Source organism: Prionailurus viverrinus, chromosome X (genome assembly GCF_022837055.1).
Source record: "Prionailurus viverrinus isolate Anna chromosome X, UM_Priviv_1.0, whole genome shotgun sequence".
In the NCBI taxonomy this organism is placed as follows: domain Eukaryota; kingdom Metazoa; phylum Chordata; class Mammalia; order Carnivora; family Felidae; genus Prionailurus; species Prionailurus viverrinus.
The window spans coordinates 45,091,823-45,110,153 of record NC_062579.1 but is presented as its reverse complement, the minus strand read 5'-3'; the positions used below and the strand labels follow the sequence as shown (position 1 = coordinate 45,110,153).

The following is an 18,331-nucleotide window of genomic DNA, read 5'->3' as shown; positions in this document are numbered from 1 at the left end:
ATTTTACCTCTTAAACTCTCTGATGAGATCACAAGATAAAATCGCAGCCAGTATTAACTACATCAGAAAGCAGGTAGACCCAGAAAGGAATGCATTTTCAGATTTGAAGAGGGTTACTTTACATGGTCTGGTAAAATTAGAGGATTCTAGAGAGAAAACATGGAAAGATTAAATCAGTTAAATGTCATAAAAAATAAAATCTGTATCTGAACCCCTGAAACAGTTTTCTAATCACACAGAGATGTTGGTCCCCTGTACAATAACCACATGAAGGGCATATGAGTATGGGGAGTAACATTGAAAAACCAGTCAGTGGCACCAGCACCAACACACAGATACTCATATAGGTCTCCCGTAGGCGACTCCCATAGTCTTCCATAGGAGACTGTTTCCTATTGCCAAGCAGTAAGGGAGGATATTTATCCTGCTTGACTGCTTCAACAGCTTCTCCAATTATGACACCCCAGCAGTGACCCAAATATGTTCCCAGGTCTCCTCCCTCTTCTCTTATTCAGAGTCTATACCTTTAGAATCCCTCTTGAGATATTGTGATGAGCTGCTCTAGATTTAAATTCAATCAATTCATAACTGGAAGGACAAATACAAGTAGACAATACCAGTAGACAAACCTGCATTTTAATAATATGTTCCTTTGAAATGCACATATATTTGGTATTCATGATTGAGGCAACACATGAGAAATTTCTTCAGGAGAATTTGATACTCCCTTGTTAAGAGTGAAACTTATTTACTTACATGTAGGTTATCTCAACTGAATGTTTAACCCAAAACAGTGCAATATGTGGTTGCTTCTCCTGTGCATCCTCTTGCTTCAAATTCTTGAAATTGGATCTTATCATTGACTTCCTTTCAATAATTCAACTCTACTACACACATACATTCTATCAAACCTAGCACTTATTTGTGGAGGCAGTCAACAAAATGGGACAAAAGCTCATAGAAATCAGAAAGTGATTCACAGGGCATACACATTTTGTGTATTTTTGACACCAATATATAGGGTAAAAACAAAGTGTCAAGGGAGGAAAGCAACAACTGGCATCGTTTGAACCATATCATGGAGATTTAGGAATAATTGTTACCCAGCCATCCTTTCTATTGACTAGCACCACCAACTGTGCCCCAAAGGGATGTTAAAATTATAAGCAGGAAACGTTGGGACCTTCCTGGAATTGAATCAATTTTCATTCTGATAAGATTTCCAATCATAACTCTGGTCTTGTTATTTCTCCGACCACTGCTTACTCTTTGGTCCCTAATAGGAATCTGTGCCCAGGGTCTGGCAACACCAGCATTTGTTCCTGAATCCATTCAAATCTCTGTCACATGAGGATGAGAATTTCAGTTTACTTTTAACCACTGTTTTAGAAGCCTCTGAAATATTCTTTTGCTTTCCTGCTACATCTCTAGTTGGAGCTTCTCTCTCCCTTCTGCTGTTGAAGCACTCCTTCTGGCCAAAATCTAGGAAGGTTGGTACTTGGGCTAAGTGCCAAGCCACTGAGGCCCTGCACAAACATTTCCCAGAAGGAAGGATGTAGGGTCAATTTCCTCTCTGCTGGCATCCTAGAGACATTCAGCCTATGTCCCTGGCAATATTGACATTGACATGCACATCTGAATCTATTCTGATCTCTATCACCTGAGGAAGAGATTCTGGTTTCCCTTTGAACCTGATAAGGTGCCATGTGATCTAAGTGTCCTCATTTCATATGCCCCAGAAACATTTTCTTCCTCTAAGGACACTCTGATATTTCCTACCGCCTCTCTTGTAGGGTTTTCTCATCTCTGTACCACTGCTGGAGGAGCCCTTATCGTAGAAGGGCAAGGTATTTGGTGCCAGAATTGGGGTTCACATCAATGGGCTCATCAGTAGCAATTCTGAGAGGGAAGGAGAACAGGCTACTGTGACTTCCTAGCAAGTCTCTTTAGAAATCATTGAGGAAGATTCAGAAATCAATGTTGAGCTTCCAGTTAAGGAATAACTAATTCACAGGGATGAAAGGTACAGCATGGAGAATATAGTCAGTGGTACTCTAATAGCATTGTATGGTGACAGATGGTAGCCACACTTGTGAACACAACATAATGTATAGACTTGTTGAATCACTATGTCACACACCAGAGACTAATGTTACATTGTGTCCTAACTCTACTTCAATTATAATAAATAAATAAATACATAAATACATTTTTATATGAAATTTATTGTCAAGTTGGTTTCTATACAACACTCAGTGCTCATCCCAACAAGTGCCCTCCTCAATGCCTATCACCCACTTTCACCTCCCTCCCGTCCCCCATCAACCCTCAGTTTATACTCAGTTTTCAAGAGTCTCCTATGGTTTGCCTCCTTCCACCTCTGTAACTTTTATTCCCCTTACCCTCCCCCATGGTCTTCTGTTAAGTTTCTCAGGATCCACATAAGAGTGAAAACATATGGTATCTGTCTTTCTCTATATGACTTATTTCACTTAGCATAACACTCTCCAGTTCCATCCATGTTGCTACAAAAGGCCATATTTCATTCTTTCTCATTGCCAAGTAGTATTCCATTGTACATATAAACCACATCTTCTTTATCTATTCATCACTTCTTTAAAGAAGACATCCAGATGGCCAACAGGCACATGAAAAGATGCTCAACATCACTCATCATCAGGGAAATACAAATAAAAACCACACAGAGATATCAATTCACGCCAGTCAGAGTGGCTAAAATGAACAAATCAGGAGACTCTAGATGCTGGAGAGGATGCGGAGAAAAGGGAACCCTCTTGAACTGTTGGTAGGAATGCAAACTGGTGCAGCCACTCTGGAAAACAGTGTGGAGGTTCCTTCAAAAAATTAAAAATAGATCCACCCCATGGCTCAGCAATAGCACTGCTAGAAATTTACTCAAGGGATACAGGAGTGCTGATGCATAGGGGCACCTGTACCCCAATGTTTATAGCAGCACTTTCAAAAACAGCCAAATTATGAAAGAGCCTAAATGTCCACATAATCATTTTAGAAGATAGATGTGGTAGCATGGTCTAATCTCAGGCTTTCTTTACCTTTAAACCAGGGCTACCACTTCCTGATGTCTCAATTTCCTCTATTACCCTTACAATACCTTTAAAATACCCTCCATCCCCTCTGCTGAAAGCTGGGTATTGGCAAAGTTATCATAATGTTACATAACAGAAGTACCAGGGAACTTGGAAGGGTCTCTGTGTTAAACAACTCCAGAGGTCACCTTTCACATAGAATCCTATGTGATTGGGACTTCCAAGAGCTATACAGCCCAGTGCAGCATCATTCGTGAGACATCATTTGTTTGCAGCAAATTTGTGTACTCTAAGAGCGGTCTTCTGGATAAAGGAGACTTAGAAATTAATATCGATCCAGATCCTTGAGCTAAAAGAGAAAATAAGCCTCAGTCAGTTGTTAGAGGATAATTCCACATCCACTACTAAAGAGTGGTTCCTCTGTTGTTTGCCAAAATCATGCCATCATTCTCAATGTGGGACAGTGGCATTCTGGTTGCTAGGACAAAATGCCACCAGGTACTCTTGACTTGATATTTCCTTGAAACAATTGACTGAAAATTCTTCTTTCTTTCAGACTCTGGCCCAGAGAAGTTTAGGCTTCTTCTCCAGTAGCTCCACAGAGTTCCTGGTTTTACCCTTGAAGGTATTTGACACCAACTTCAGCAATTCCACTCCAAACAAACAGATTCAAATAAACAGATCAAGCATGTCTCTCTTCCTCTGGTTTGAGAGTACTCAAGCCTCTCAGAAGGCTTTTGACTTTTCCTGGGTCATTGTGGCAAGCTGAGGTCCATTTGCCAGTTGTGGCTTCTCCATTGGCACTCAGCCTTCATTCCTATCAGCAGAGCTTCTCTTCAACCTTGTATTTTAATTTACCCAGTTACACTGGGTAACTTCCTGGCTTTCCTACCCTATGATGATCCCTCTTGGTCCAAGGAGGTCCTTACCATGCATGCCAAAAATTCTGCCCTTCAATAGTATTATAGGTCCTGGGACTGTGCTGGCAATGCTCTGGAATCACTCCTTGGCATGCATCAAGCACATTGTGTGTACTTAAGCAGAGCATCAGGGCATTGGAGAGCTTATGCAAGGGCAACAGGATGTCCACAGCAATATTGAATAGCACATAGGCCTTTTCATGTCCAGATATTGTTGCACACTGACAGAACAGTGTTGTCATTAAGAAATATATTTGGGGTTTCTGGGGAAGCTCAGAAAACAACTGAGGATAAGAAAAAGGGAAAAACAGGGCCAATGGGAAACAGATGAAATTGTTTCTACTCAGGCTAAGTTACAGGAAGTTAAAAGACCTACTCCTAGGCCTAATGGGATACTGAGTCTGGATCATGGGGCTTATTAAAGTGAGTGACATGTAAATTTATACTTTCCATGTTCATCACATAGTCATTATTTTATCTTACTTTATTATATTGAGGTTCTTATTTCATACAGTTACTTGCATTTGTCAGGTAACACAGATATAAAATCATTTTTGTACATTTTAGATTTTAGAGACCAGTAGTTAAGATGGAAGAGCAGCATGGTGACTCTAAGATTATCTCATCCCTGAAGTTCAGCCAGATCAGCACCAAACAATTTTGGATACCTTGGAAATTGATCTAAAGATTAACACAAAAATCTGCATAACTTGATCCACATAACTTGGCAAGTACATAGTGCAGAGAGGTGAACTGGGGGAGAGAAAAGCTACAGAGAATAGGGAGCTGTTTTTGCAGAGAGAGCACAGAGAAAGGGAAAGGGGAGAGTTCAGTGCACCAGTCATGCAAGAAAAGCACTCCCTTAAAAGTAGCTGGAGATAAAGAGAGAGAAAGAGTGGAAACACTCACAAGGGACTGGACAAGAAATCTGTTCCCCAAAACCATTGACAGGAGGAAAGGAGTGGGTTTAAATACCACCAGAATTCTATAAACAGTGGAGCACAGAGTCTGAAGTTTTGGAGCTCAGTGCCTGGTGGTGCACTGGTGAGGAAGTAGGATGAATCTCCAGAAGCAGGCAGCAGGATCTGAGGGGTCCGTGTGCCACATGGGGAGAAACAATTCCCCTGCTTGGAGTGCATTTGGTAGAGGCAATACAGCCTCCCCACAGGCAAAGGTCCCAGTGGACCCCAGAGAGCAGCCATGCTTCCTGATACTGGGACAGAGACACCAGAGTTTGGTGAAACCTGGTGTTGGTATTATGTTGTGGATTGCCATAATTTCTGAACCTCTGACACTGAGCAATATCACAAATGTTTCCTGGGGCAAGTGGCACCTGGCCGTTACTCAGAGAAACCCTCCCTTAGAGAGTCAGCTTGGGTCCAAGCTGCAGGGTTCTCTGAAGCATGGGGCTTTGAAACACAGCCCCATCTGAGATAAAACTCTGAAGGGAGGTGCCACCTTGCAGGCAGACAACTTGGACATGGACAGGGTAGAGGTGGAGAGTGGGCAGAGACCTGAGAGAAAGGAGGGGGGATTGGTCACGGATCGGTGAGAATGTGAAATTCTTGTGCCAGAGACTAAGGAGCTGGGTGAAGACATTTCCACCACCCCAGAGCATGCACCCAGCCATGCAAGCACACCAAACCAATCCACCTGAGTAAGCTAAGCAGTGCCACTTAGTGGAGAATGGAGCTGTTATAACAAGTCTGGCCGAACTGTGACCTCCAAGCACATCCTCTAGAAAACCAGCACAAGTCACTCCACCTGCTTAGTGTATGGACTATAGAAGGCTTCATTGTTTCAGTTCTAGGGGAAACTGGATGTAACTCCATTCGGGTTTCATTCTGTTCCCCTCTTCATTTATTTGCTCATTTTATTTGCTACTATTTTGCTTAATTGTTTTCTTTTTTTTTCATTTTCTTCCACATTCTTGGTACAAAAAGAGAAAATTTTATTTATTTGTAGTTTTTACTTTATTTTATAAATTTTTATTCTATTTCATTTTCTTTATTTCATTTTATTCTACTTTATTATATAATTTTTAAATTCTTTCATATTTTGTTTCTTTTTTTTCTTTCCCTTTTTTCTCTATTCTATCAAACTTCTTTCAACAAGCAGACCAAAATACACCTAGAGTCTAGCTTCCTTTATTTGATTTTATGTTTGGTTTTTAATTTTTTAATTTTAATTTTTGACTTTATTATTTTTTTTTCCTCCAAAATGACAAAACTAAGGAATTCACCCCAGAAGACAGAAGAGGAATAAATGAAGCCAGGGGCTTAATCGACACACATATAAGCAAGATGTCTGAACTAAAATTTAGAACAATGACAGTAAGAATAATACTTGGGGGGGCTTTTGGGGAAGATGGCGGCGTAGGAGGACGCTGGGCTCACCATGCATCCTGCTGATCACTTAGATTCCACCTACACCTGCCTAACTAACACAGAAAACCACCAGAAGACTAGCCGAACAGAGTATCCGGAGCCCAGCGCAGACAAGAGGCCCACGGAAGAGGGTAAGAAGGGCGGAGAGGTGGTGGCTCTGCACGGACTGGCGGGAGGGAGCCAGGGCGGAGGGGCAGCCCACAAGGCAAGCAGAGCCCCCGAATCTGGCTGGCAAAAGCAGAGGGGCCAGACGGAGTGTGTTCCGACAACAAGTGGGACTAAGCATCTGGGAGGTCATAAGTTAACAACTCTGCTGGGAAAGAGGGAAGGCTGGAGGACAAAGGGAGGGAGAGTTGTTGAGCCCAGGGACGACAGAGCTCAGTTTGGTGGGGAACAAAGGCGCTCACCAGCACCATCACCCTCGCCCATCCCCCTACCAAAATCCCAAAGGGAACCAGATCCTGCCAGGGAACTTGCTTGCTCCGTTCAAATACCCAAAGCTGTGCTTGTGCAGAGCCACCCCTTTGGCAGCGGGTCTGACTCCCTCTGGCTGCCACAGGGCCCCTCCTGAAGTGGATCACCTAAGAGGAGCGATCTAAGCCTGCCCCTCCTGCCCCTGTGCACCTTGCCTACCCACCCCAGCTAATATGCCAGATCCCCAGCACCAGAAGCCTGGCAGTGTGCAAGTAGCCCAGATGGGCCACGCCACCCCACAGTGAATCCCGCCCCTAGGAGAGGGGAAGAGAAGGCACACACCAGTCTGACTGTGGCCCCAGTGGTGGGCTGAGGGCAGACATCAGGTATGACTGCGGCCCCGCCCACCAACTCCAGTTATACACCACAGCACAGGGAAATTGCCCTACATGTCCGCACCACTCCAGGGACTATCCAAAATGACCAAACGGAAGAATTCCCCTCAGAAGAATCTCCAGGAAATAACAACACCTAATGAGCTGATCAAAAAGGATTTAAATGATATAACAGAAAGTGAATTTAGAATAATAGTCATAAAATTAATCGCTGGGCTTGAAAACAGTATAGAGGACAGCAGAGAATCTCTTGCTACAGAGATCAAGGGACTAAGGAGAATTCACGAGGAGCTGAAAAACGCTTTAAACGAAATGCAAAACAAAATGGAAACCACGATGGCTCAGATTGAAGAGGCAGAGGAGAGAATAGGTGAACTAGAAGATAAAGTTATGGAAAAAGAGGAAGCTGAGAAAAAGAGAGATAAAAAAATTCAGGAGTATGAGAGGAAATTAGAGAACTAAGTGATACACTAAAAAGAAATAATACACGCATAATAGGTATCCCAGAGGAGGAAGAGAGAGGGAAAGGTGCTGAAGGCGTACTTGAAGAAATAATAGCTGAGAACTTCCCTGTACTGGGGAAGGAAAAAGGCATTGAAATCCAAGAGGCACAGAAACTCCCTTCAGACGTAACTTGAATCGATCTTCTCCATGATATATCATAGTGAAACTGGCAAAATACAAGGATAAAGAGAAAACTCTGAAAGCAGCAAGGGCTAAATGTGCCCTAACATATAAAGGGAGACCTATAAGACTCATGACTGATCTCTCTTTTGAAACTTGGCAGGCCAGAAAGGATTGGCACGAGATCTTTAATTTGCTGAACAGGAAAAATATGCAGCCGAGAATACTTTATCCAGCAAGTCTGTCATTTAGAATAGAAGGCGAGATAAAGGTCTTCCCAAACAAACAAAAACTGAAGGAATTTATCAACACTAAACCAGCCCTACAAGAGATCCTAAGGGGGATCCTGTGAGACAAAGTACCAGAGACATCACTACAAGGATAAATCATACAGACATCACAATGACTCTAAACCCGTATCTTTCTATAATAATACTGAATGTAAATGGATTAAATGCACCAACCAAAAGACACAGGGCATCAGAATGGATAAAAAAACAAGACCCATCTATTTGCTGTCTACAAGAGACTCATTTTAGACTGAGGACATCTTTAGATTGAGAGTGAGGGGAAGTGGGCGGCAAGATGGCGGCTTAGGAGGACGCTGGGCTCACCGCACGTCCTGCTGATCACTTAGATTCCATCTACATCTGCCTAAATAACCCAGAAAACCGCCAGAGGATTAGCAGAACGGAGTCGCCGGAGCCAAACGCAGACCAGAGGCCCACGGAAAAGGGTAGGAAGGGCGGCGAGGCGGTGTGCGCTCCACGGACTGGCGGGAGGGAGCCGGGGCGGAGGGGCGGCTCGCCGGCCAAGCAGAGCCCCCGAGTCTGGCTTGCAAAAGCGGAGGGGCCTGACGGACTGTCTTCCCACAACAAGCGCGACTTAGCGTCTGGGAGGTCATAAGTTAACAGCTCTGCTCGGAAAGCGGGAAGGCTGGAGGACAAAGGGAGGGAGAGCTGCTGAGCCCCCTGACAACAGAGCTCAGTTTGGTGGGGAACAAAGGCGCTCACCAGCGCCATCTCCCCCGCCCATCCCCCAGCCAAAATCCCAAAGAGAACCGGTTCCTGCCAGGGAACTTGCTCCCTCCGCGCAAACACCCAACTCTGCGCTTCTGCGGAGCCAAACCTCCAGCAGCGGATCTGACTCCCTCCCGCTGCCACAGGGCCCCTCCTGAAGTGGATCACCTAAGGAGAAGCGATCTAAGCCTGCCCCTCCTGCCCCCGAGCACCTTGCCTACCCACCCCAGCTAATACGCCAGATCCCCAGCATCACAAGCCTGGCAGGGTGCAAGTAGCCCAGACGAGCCACACCACCCCACAGTGAATCCCGCCCCTAGGAGAGGGGAAGAGAAGGCACACACCAGTCTGACTGTGGCCCCAGCGGTGGGCTGGGGGCAGACATCAGGTCTGACTGCGGCCCCGCCCACCAACTCCAGTTATACACCACAGCACAGGGGAAGTGCCCTGCAGGTCCTCACCACGCCAGGGACTATCCAAAATGACCAAGCGGAAGAACTCCCCTCAGAAGAATCTCCAGGAAATAACAACACCTAATGAGCTGATCAAAAAGGACTTAAATAACATAACAGAAAGTGAATTTAGAATAATAGTCATAAAATTAATCGCTGGGCTTGAAAACAGTATACAGGACAGCAGAGAATCTCTTGCTACAGAGATCAAGGGACTAAGGAACAGTCACGAGGAGCTGAAAAACGCTTTAAACGAAATGCATAACAAAATGGAAACCACCACAGCTCGGCTTGAAGAGGCAGAGGAGAGAATAGGTGAACTAGAAGATAAAGTTATGGAAAAAGAGGAAGCTGAGAAAAAGAGAGATAAAAAAATCCAGGAGTATGAGGGGAAAATTAGAGAACTAAGTGATACACTAAAAAGAAATAATATACGCATAATTGGTATCCCAGAGGAGGAAGAGAGAGGGAAAGGTGCTGAAGGGGTACTTGAAGAAATAATAGCTGAGAACTTCCCTGAACTGGGGAAGGAAAAAGGCATTGAAATCCAAGAGGCACAGAGAACTCCCTTCAGACGTAACTTGAATCGATCTTCTGCACGACATATCATAGTGAAACTGGCAAAATACAAGGATAAAGAGAAAATTCTGAAAGCAGCAAGAGGTAAACGTGCCCTCGCATATAAAGGGAGACCTATAAGACTCGTGACTGATCTCTCTTTTGAAACTTGGCAGGCCAGAAAGAATTGGCATGAGATTTTCAGGGTGCTAGACAGAAAAAATATGCAGCCAAGAATCCTTTATCCAGCAAGCCTGTCATTTAGAATAGAAGGAGAGATAAAGGTCTTCCCAAAGAAACAAAAACTGAAGGAATTTGTCACCACTAAACCAGCCCTACAAGAGATCCTAAGGGGGACCCTGTGAGACAAAGTCCCAGAGACATCACTATAAGCATAAAACATACAGACATCACAATGACTCTAAACCCGTATCTTTCTATAATAACACTGAATGTAAATGGATTAAATGCGCCAACCAAAAGACATAGGGTATCAGAATGGATAAAAAAACAAGACCCATCTATTTGCTGTCTACAAGAGACTCATTTTAGACCTGAGGACACCTTTAGATTGAGAGTGAGGGGATGGAGAACTATTTATCATGCGACTGGAAGCCAAAAGAAAGCTGGAGTAGCCATACTTATATCAGACAAAATAGACTTTAAATTAAAGGCTGTAACAAGAGATGAAGAGGGACATTATATAATAGTTACAGGGTCTATCCATCAGGAAGAGCTAACAATTATAAATGTCTATGCACCGAATACCGGAGCCCCCAAATATATAAAACAATTACTCATAAACATAAGCAACCTTATTGATAAGAATGTGGTAATTGCAGGGGACTTTAATACACCACTTACAGAAATGGATAGATCATCTAGACACACGGTCAATAAAGAAACAAGGGCCCTGAATGATACATTGGGTCAGATGGACTTGACAGATCTATTTAGAACTCTGCATCCCAAAGCAACAGAATATACTTTCTTCTCGAGTACACATGGAACATTCTCCAAGATAGATCATATACTGGGTCACAAAACAGCCCTTCATAAGTATTAAAGAATTGAAATTATACCATGCTTACTTTCAGACCACAATGCTATGAAGCTTGAAATCAACCACAGGAAAAAGTCTGGAAAACCTCCAAAAGCATGGAGGTTAAAGAACACCCTACTAACGAATGAGTGGGTCAACCAGGCAATTGGAAAGGAAATTAAAAAATATATGGAAACAAATGAAAATGAAAATACAACAATCCAAACGCTTTGGGACGCAGCAAAGGCAGTCCTGAGAGGAAAATACATGGCAATCCAGGCCTATCTCAAGAAACAAGAAAAATCCCAAATACAAAATCTAACAGCACACCTAAAGGAAATAGAAGCAGAACAGCAAAGGCAGCCTAAGCCCAGCAGAAGAAGAGAAATAATAAAGATCAGGGCAGAAATAAACAATATAGAAACTAAAAAAACTGTAGAGCAGATCAACGAAACCAAGAGTTGGTTTTTTGAAAAAATAAACAAAATTGACAAACTTCTAGCCAGGCTTCTCAAAAAGAAAAGGGAGATGACCCAAATAGATAAAATCATGAATGAAAATGGAATTATTACAACCAATCCCTCAGAGATACAAACAATTATCAGGGAATACTATGAAAAATTATATGCCAACAAACTGGACAACCTGGAAGAAATGGACAAATTCCTGAACAACCACACTCTTCCAAAACTCAATCAGGAGGAAATAGAAAGCTTGAACAGACCCATAACCAGTGAAGAAATTGAATCGGTTATCAAAAATCTCCCAACAAATAAGAGTCCAGGACCAGATGGCTTCCCAGGGGAGTGCTACCAGACGTTTAAAGCAGAGATAACACCTATCCTTCTCAAGCTATTCCAAGAAATAGAAAGGGAAGGAAAACTTCCAGACTCATTCTATGAAGCCAGTATTACTTTGATTCCTAAACCAGACAGAGACCCAGTAAAAAAAGAGAACTACAGGCCAATAACCCTGATGAATATGGATGCAAAAATTCTCAATAAGGTACTAGCAAATCGAATTCAACGGCATATAAAAAGAATTATTCACCATGATCAAGTGGGATTCATTCCTGGGATGCAGGGCTGGTTCAACATTCGCAAATCAATCAACGTGATACATCACATTAACAAAAAAAAAGAGAAGAACCATATGATCCTGTCAATCGATGCAGAAAAGGCCTTCGACAAAATCCAGCACCCTTTCTTAATAAAAACCCTTGAGAAAGTCGGGATAGAAGGAACATACTTAAAGATCATAAAAGCCATTTATGGGGGCGCCTGGGTGGCGCAGTCGGTTAAGCGTCCGACTTCAGCCAGGTCCGATCTCGCGGTCCGTGAGTTCGAGCCCCGCGTCAGGCTCTGGGCTGATGGCTCAGAGCTTGGAGCCTGTTTCCGATTCTGTGTCTCCCTCTCTCTCTCTGCCCCTCCCCCGTTCATGCTCTGTCTCTCTCTGTCCCAAAAATAAACGTTGTAAAAAAAAATTAAAAAAAAAAGCCATTTATGAAAAGCCCACAGCTAACATCATCCTCAACGGGGAAAAACTGAGAGCTTTTTCCCTGAGATCAGGAACACGACAAGGATGTCCACTCTCACCGCTGCTGTTTAACATAGTGCTGGAAGTTCTAGCATCAGCAATCAGACAACAAAAGGAAATCAAAGGCATCAAAATTGGCAAAGATGAAGTCAAGCTTTCGCTTTTTGCAGATGACATGATATTATACATGGAAAATCTGATAGACTCCACCAGAAGTCTGCTAGAACTGATACATGAATTCAGCAAAGTTGCAGGATACAAAATCAATGTACAGAAATCAGTTGCATTCTTATACACTAACAATGAAGCAACAGAAAGACAAATAAAGAAACTGATCCCATTCACAACTGCACCAAGAAGCATAAAATACCTAGGAATAAATCTAACCAAAGATGTAAAGGATCTGTATGCTGAAAATTATAGAAAGCTTATGAAGGAAATTGAAGAAGATATAAAGAAATGGAAAGACATTCCCTGCTCATGGATTGGAAAAATAAATATTGTCAAAATGTCAATACTACCCAAAGCTATCTACACATTCAATGCAATCCCAATCAAAATTGCACCAGCATTCTTCTCGAAACTAGAACAAGCAATCCTAAAATTCATATGGAACCACAAAAGGCCCCGAATAGCAAAAGGAATTTTGAAGAAGAAGACCAAAGCAGGAGGCATCACAATCCCAGACTTTAGCCTCTACTACAAAGCTGTCATCATCAAGACAGCATGGTATTGGCACCAAAACAGACACATAGACCAATGGAATAGAATAGAAACCCCAGAACTAGACCCACAAATGTATGGCCAACTCATCTTTGACAAAGCAGGAAAGAACATCCAATGGAAAAAAGACAGCCTCTTTCACAAATGGTGCTGGGAGAACTGGACAGCAACATGCAGAAGGTTGAAACTAGACCACTTCCTCACACCATTCACAAAAATAAACTCAAAACGGATAAAGGACCTAAATGTGAGACAGGAAACCATCAAAACCTTAGAGGAGAAAGCAGGAAAAGACCTCTCTGACCTCAGCCGTAGCAATCTCTTACTCGACACATCCCCAAAGGCAAGGGAATTAAAAGCAAAAGTGAATTACTGGGACCTTATGAAGATAAAAAGCTTCTGCACAGCAAAGGAAACAACCAACAAAACTAAAAGGCAACCAACGGAATGGGAAAAGATATTCGCAAATGACATATCGGACAAAGGGCTAGTATCCAAAATCTATAAAGAGCTCACCAAACTCCACACCCGAAAACCAAATAACCCAGTGAAGAAATGGGCAGAAAACATGATAGACACTTCTCTAAAGAAGACATCCGGATGGCCAACAGGCACATGAAAAGATGTTCAGCGTCGCTCCTTATCAGGGAAATACAAATCAAAACCACACTCAGGTATCACCTCACGCCAGTCAGAGTGGCCAAAATGAACAAATCAGGAGACTATAGATGCTGGAGAGGATGTGGAGAAACGGGAACCCTCTTGCACTGTTGGTGGGAATGCAAATTGGTGCAGCCGCTCTGGAAAGCAGTGTGGAGGTTCCTCAGAAAATTAAAAATAGACCTACCCTATGACCCAGCAATAGCACTACTAGGAATTTATCCAAGGGATACAGGAGCACTGATGCATAGGGCCACTTGTACCCCAATGTTCATAGCAGCACTCTCAACAATAGCCAAATTATGGAAAGAGCCTAAATGTCCATCAACTGATGAATGGATAAAGAAATTGTGGTTTATATACACAATGGAGTACTACGTGGCAATGAGAAAAAATGAAATATGGCCTTTTGTAGCAACGTGGATGGAACTGGAGAGTGTGATGCTAAGTGAAATAAGCCATACAGAGAAAGACAGATACCATATGGTTTCACTCTTATGTGGATCCTGAGAAACTTCACAGGAACCCATGGGGGAGGGGAAGGAAAAAAAAAAAAGAGGTTAGAATGGGAGAGAGCCAAAGCATAAGAGACTTAAAAACTGAGAACAAACTGAGGGTTGATGGGGGGTGGGAGGGAGGGTAGGGTGGGTGATGGGTATTGAGGAGGGCACCTTTTGGGATGAGCACTGGGTGTTGTATGGAAACCAATTTGTCAATAAATTTCATAAAAAAAAATAAAATAAAATAAACATTAAAAAAAAAAAAAAAAGAGAGTGAGGGGATGGAGAACTATTTATCATGCGACCGGAAGCCAAAGGAAAGCTGGAGTAGCCATACTTATATCAGACAAACTAGACTTTAAATTAAAGGCTGTAACAAGAGATGAAGAAGGGCATTATATAATAATCACAGGGTCTATCCACCATGAAGATCTAACAATTATAAATGTCTATGCGCCGAATACTGGAGCCCCCAAATATACAAAACAATTACTCATAAACATAAGCAACCTTATTGATAAGAATGTGGTAATTGCAGGGGACTTTAACACTCCACTTACAGAAATGGATAGATCATCTAGACACACGGTCAATAAAGAAATCAGGGCCCTGAATGACACATTGGATCAGATGGACTTGACAGATCTATTTAGAACTCTGCATCCCAAATCAACAGAATATACTTTCTTCTCGAGTGCACATGGAACATTCTCCAAGATAGATCATATACTGGGTCACAAAACAACCCTTCATAAGTATACAAGAATTGAAATTATACCATGCATACTTTCAGACCACAATGCTATGAAGCTTGAAGTCAACCACAGGAAAAAGTCTGGAAAACCTCCAAAAGCATGGAGGTTAAAGAACACCCTACTAACAAATGAGTGGGTCAACCAGGCAATTAGAGAAGAAATTAAAAAATATATGGAAACAAAAGAAAATGAAAAGACAACAATCCAGACACTTTGGGATGCAGCGAAGGCAGTCCTGAGAGGAAAATACATGGCAATACAGGCCTATCTCAAGAAACAAGAAAAATCCCAAATACAAAATCTAACAGCACACCTACAGGAAATAGAAACAGAACAGCAAAGGCAGCCTAAACCCAGCAGAAGAAGAGAAATCATAAAGATCAGAGCAGAAATAAACAATATAGAATCTAAAAAAACGGTAGAGCAGATCAACGAAACCAAGAGTTGTTTTTTTGAAAAAATAAACAAAATTGACAAACCTCTAGCCAGGCTTCTCAAAAAGAAAAGGGAGATGACCCAACTAGATAAAATCATGAATGAAAATGGAATTATTACAACCAATCCCTCAGAGATACAAACATTTATCAGGGACTACTATGAAAAATTATATGCCAACAAATTGGACAACCTGGAAGAAGTGGACAAATTCCTGAACACCCACACTCTTCCAAAACTCAATCAGGAGGAAATAGAAAGCTTGAACAGACCCATAACCAGCGAAGAAATTGAATCGGTTATCAAAAATCTCCCAACAAATAAGAGTCCAGGACCAGATGGCTTCCCAGGGGAGTTCTACCAGACGTTTAAAGCAGAGATAATACCTATCCTTCTTAAGCTATTCCAAGAAATAGAAAGGGAAGGAAAACTTCCAGACTCATTCTATGAAGCCAGCATTACTTTGATTCCTAAACCAGACAGAGACCCAGTAAAAAAAGAGAACTACAGGCCAATATCCCTGATGAATATGGATGCAAAAATTCTCAATAAGATACTAGCAAATCGAATTCAATGGCATATAAAAAGAATCATTCACCATGAAAAGTGGGATTCATTCCTGGGATGCAGGGCTGGTTCAACATTCGCAAATCAATCAACGTGATACATCACATTAACAAAAAAAAAGAGAAGAACCATATGATCCTGTCAATCGATGCAGAAAAGGCCTTCGACAAAATCCAGCACCCTTTCTTAATAAAAACCCTTGAGAAAGTCGGGATAGAAGGAACATACTTAAACATCATAAAAGCCATTTATGAAAAGCCCACAGCTAACATCATCCTCAACGGGGAAAAACTGAGAGCTTTTTCCCTGAGATCAGGAACACGACAGGGATGCCCACTCTCACCGCTGCTGTTTAACATAGTGCTGGAAGTTCTAGCATCAGCAATCAGACAACAAAAGGAAATCAAAGGCATCCAAATTGGCAAAGATGAAGTCAAGCTTTCGCTTTTTGCAGATGACATGATATTATACATGGAAAATCCGATAGACTCCACCAGAAGTCTGCTAGAACTGATACATGAATTCAGCAAAGTTGCAGGATACAAAATCAATGTACAGAAATCAGTTGCATTCTTATACACTAACAATGAAGCAACAGAAAGACAAATAAAGAAACTGATCCCATTCACAACTGCACCAAGAAGCATAAAATACCTAGGAATAAATCTAACCAAAGATGTAAAGGATCTGTATGCTGAAAACTATAGAAAGCTTATAAAGGAAACTGAAGAAGATATAAAGAAATGGAAAGATATTCCCTGCTCATGGAATGGAAGAATAAATATTGTCAAAATGTCAATACTACCCAAAGCTATCTACACATTCAATGCAATCCCAATCAAATTTGCACCAGCATTCTTCTCGAAACTAGAACAAGCAATCCTAAAATTCATATGGAACCACAAAAGGCCCCGGATAGCCAAAGGAATTTTGAAGAAGAAGACCAAAGCAGGAGGCATCACAATCCCAGACTTTAGCCTTTACTCCAAAGCTGTCATCATCAAGACAGCATGGTATTGGCACCAAAACAGACACATAGACCAATGGAATAGAATAGAAATCCCAGAACTAGATCCACAAACGTATGGCCAACTCATCTTTGACAAAGCAGGAAAGAACATACAATGGAAAAAAGACAGTGTCTTCAAGAAATGGTGCTGGGAGAACTGGACAGCAACATGCAGAAGGTTGAAACTAGACCACTTTCTCACACCGTTCACAAAAATAAATTCAAAATGGATAAAGGACCTGAATGTGAGACAGGAAACCATCAAAACCCTAGAGGAGAAAGCAGGAAAAGACCTTTCTGACCTCAGCCGTAGCAATCTCTTACTCGACACATCCCCAAAGGCAAGGGAATTAAAAGCAAAAGTGAATTACTGGGACCTTATGAAGATAAAAAGCTTCTGCACAGCAAAGGAAACAACCAACAAAACTAAAAGGCAACCAACGGAATGGGAAAAGATATTCGCAAATGACATATCGGACAAAGGGCTAGTATCCAAAATCTATAAAGAGCTCACCAAACTCCACACCCGAAAAACAAATAACCCAGTGAAGAAATGGGCAGAAAACATGATAGACACTTCTCTAAAGAAGACATCTGGATGGCCAACAGGCACATGAAAAGATGCTCAACGTCGCTCCTTATCAGCAAAATAGAAATCAAAACCATACTCAGATATCACCTCACGCCAGTCAGAGTGGCCAAAATGAACAAATCAGGCGACTATAGATGCTGGCGAGGATGTGGAGAAATGGGAACCTTGTTGCACTGTTGGTGGGAATGTAAATTGGTGCAGCCACTCTGGAAAGCAGTGTGGAGGTTCCTCAGAAAATTAAAAATAGACCTACCCTATGACCCATCAATAGCACTGCTAGGAATTTTCCCAAGGGATACAGGAGTACTGATGCATAGGGGCACTTGTACCCCAATGTTTATAGCAGCACTCTCAACAATAGCCAAATTATGGAAAGAGCCTAAATGTCCATCAACTGATGAATGGATAAAGAAATTGTGGTTTATATACACAATGGAGTACTACATGGCAATGAGAAAGAATGAAATATGGCCCTTTGTAGTAACATGGATGGAACTGGAGAGTATGATGCTAAGTGAAATAAGCCATACAGAGAAAGACAGATACCATATGGTTTCACTCTTATGTGGATCCTGAGAAACTTAACAGAAACCCATGGAGGAGGGGAAGGAAAAAAAAGAAAAGAGGTTAGAGTGGGAGAGAGCCAAAGCATACGAGACTGTTAAAAACTGAGAA

General features: G+C 42.1%; 1 pseudogene; it reads right to left on the bottom strand.

Moving 5' to 3' along the window:
* Positions 1–1,362: 1,362 nt before the first annotated feature.
* On the bottom strand, positions 1,363–4,230 carry LOC125156969 (protein FAM156A/FAM156B-like; annotated as a pseudogene).
* Positions 4,231–18,331: the final 14,101 nt, after the last annotated feature.